The sequence below is a fragment of the Limulus polyphemus genome, unplaced genomic scaffold (genome assembly GCF_000517525.1).
Source record: "Limulus polyphemus unplaced genomic scaffold, Limulus_polyphemus-2.1.2 Scaffold295, whole genome shotgun sequence".
NCBI classification, from domain to species: Eukaryota; Metazoa; Arthropoda; class Merostomata; order Xiphosura; family Limulidae; genus Limulus; species Limulus polyphemus.
The window spans coordinates 604,597-607,472 of record NW_013665905.1 but is presented as its reverse complement, the minus strand read 5'-3'; the positions used below and the strand labels follow the sequence as shown (position 1 = coordinate 607,472).

The following is a 2,876-nucleotide window of genomic DNA, read 5'->3' as shown; positions in this document are numbered from 1 at the left end:
AACAATAACACCTTCTGATTAAAGTTGAAACAAATATAACAAAAATTGAAACACATGAACAAGCTACATAAAATGTATTAAAAGTTGCCCCAAAAAAAAACCGGTTACAAAAATAATAGTTTTATACTATTGCAATACAGGACTTCGGCTTTGTGGCTTTAACCCCTGGGAAATCTTTGTAGCTCACTTCAAAGATATCGCTTCCTTAAAAGTTAAAGAATATCTCTATCTGCTGGTCATTTATTTATAATTATAATATATATATATTGAATTTTTGTGTATTTACATTTAATTGTGAGAGATAGATCCCCAAAATTACATTGTGGTTTAGTTTTTATTGTAGCCGTTTAAATCAGTAATACTTTTTGGCGATAATAAATTAAAGTACCACTGTTTGACAATTTATTTTACTTTAAAAGAAACGCTCAAATATGGACATAGAACCCCAGATAAAAGAACCAATTTAATGACGTAATTGTTGTCTGCTAGGTAAGGAAGTGTCTTAGGCTTAATTCACAATGAATTGTCCAATAATTAGTACGTTTACCTGAAAAGAATAATGTTCAGATCAGTAATATAGTAGATCTTAACGAACTTATGCTTGTTGAGCTTTATTTTCAGAGTCTAAACGTATTGTATCAGTTGTTTATATTTAAAATAATTTGTTACTAACAAAACTAGTAATAGTAATTCTAATAGTAATACTACTACAAGCAATACTACTTAAGCACATTTAAGTTTTTTATTTGCCCTTTAAAATTAAACAGTAATGTAGTACTAAGTAAGAAGTACTTGTAACAAAATGTAATAAACCTATGCTCTTACTGTCTGCTACTGCTCGTGCTACTGAGTACTACTACCAGTAGTAGTAGTAGTAGCAGTAGCAGTTAGTACTATAATATACCCAAGTAAATATTTTTAGTGTTACTGTTAGCATGTTATGCATTACTCCATATTACTAGCAGTAATATAGTCATACTATAATTTATAGACCGTAATCAGTAGTGTCTGCAGTACTACTATTGTACAGTGTACCTGTTAAACGTAAGTTACAGCTTACAATGTTACCTCTAGTATTAGTTCGTACTCTACCGTTAGTAATAGTACCCAGTAGTATAACTCTGCTGATAGTAGGGATAATAAGTATACTTTGCTATTGTGAGATCTAACTTTATAATTTAGTATTATAATTATTACTTGTTATTGTTAATCAGTTTTTCCAAAGGTTTAGGCCACGTACAGTACATTGGTGTATGAAAATTGACAAGATGTTATATAACTTGCATAGTGTATACACTTCAGTGCACAACCACACCATTGGAGGTGTGGATTCTCATTCATCAGTGTTTCCAAAGTGGCTCTCATATTGGATGTTTTATCTGTTACAATGGAAAATACTTTTGATTGTCTCAAATCATTAATAATTTGTCAAAATTAATATATATATATTGTAATTTATAATGTGTTTACATTTATCAGTGCTGGCAAATGAATAAAAAACTGGCTATAGAGTGGCTACAATAAAGTTAATTACCCTTTCATTATAAATACTACTTAAGGTGTAAGATATGTTGCAAACATGAGATCTTCCCTAATTAAAGAATGATTTTTTAGACATTTGTTTTTTCAATGTTAAGGTTTTCTGCTGGTTTCTTATGGCTGAAAAGTTTGTAGATTAAATACAGTTTGTGACATAAGCATAATAATGAAAGAGGTGTTGCTTGTAAAAAAAAACATGAGCAAATGGATGACCATGCTGTCTTTTCTAGTCTGGCATCTTTCTAACAATGAATCTAGTAATTCCAGCTTCATGCAGACTTGCTTTTGCATCATATTATTTGAGGTGTTAGATAGTTACACATCTCAAGTGGAAAATAAGAAATATTCTAATTTTTTCAGCAATTTCATTATCACTAATTTCAACAAGTTCAGGTGGGTGGGAGTGAGTTAGTTGGTACTGTAGTGGTGGAAGTTGAAAAGTGACAGTCAAATTATCACTTTCTTTAGCTTGATATTCCTTTTGAAACTTTGCCATAAACACTCAACAAGAGTTAAATAAATATTTTTCATACTCTTTCCGTACGTCACAAAATAAACCTGAAAATTGTTTTCTTTTAACTATGGGACATCAAGGAGTGATTTGATACACCCAGTATGCCCTGACTAACAATCTCCCTTAAAAAACAAAACTAATCCTTAAATTCAACCATGATACCTCAAATATTCATTGTTCATTTTCTTAAACTCTTGTAAAATTACAGCCTTTCCTACTCTAGAATGCAAATTTTCCAACCCATTGGAGAAATAAAACATCCTCAATTTGAGATATGTCTGACCTTTCAAAAGTTTAAACTTATGAACTCTTGACATATTATTCTTAAATTTCAACACAAAAGATCTGATGCATCAATTTTATCAATTCTTGTAGTGATCTTTAATACTTCAATTAAATCCCCTGACCATTTGCTTTTCAAGAAAAAAAAATTAAAAATCTCAACTTATCCTTATATGACAACCCAAACGTTCTCTGATTCATTCTAGTACATTATAGCCCTCCTTTGAATCCGCTACAATAAGTAATTATCTTTCCTGAAATAAGGGACCATAACTACACAAAATACTTAAAATGAGGCCTTACTATATACTTGTACAATGAAATTATGGTCTTTTTAGACTTGGAGTCAACATTCTTGTACCAACAATGTCAAAATCATGTGAGCTTTACCACTTTCAGTAGAACACTGTTTCCTCATCCAAGTACGCGTGAGGGTTCCCATCTAATTTGTTTTTGTAACTTATGATAATCCAAATGCAGTGTTGTTAGTCAAAATAACCAACTGGTCTAAGTCTGTTTCTAAAATTATATTATCCTAGTT

At 30.6% G+C, this 2,876-nt stretch overlaps 1 protein-coding gene across 3 annotated transcripts in view; it reads left to right on the top strand.

Moving 5' to 3' along the window:
* The first annotated feature begins 312 nt into the window (after positions 1–312).
* Positions 313–2,876, top strand: part of LOC106457138 — a 35,180-nt gene continuing 32,616 nt past the window's right edge. Inside the window, exon 1 of one of the 3 annotated variants that reach the window (XM_022382949.1) lies at positions 313–489. The gene's annotated coding sequence lies outside the window, so the exon portion shown is untranslated. Of the gene's footprint in view, positions 490–517; positions 538–560; positions 1,045–2,876 lie in introns of those variants that run through there. The other 2 variants (XM_013916523.2, XM_022382952.1) reach the window with 2 other exon arrangements.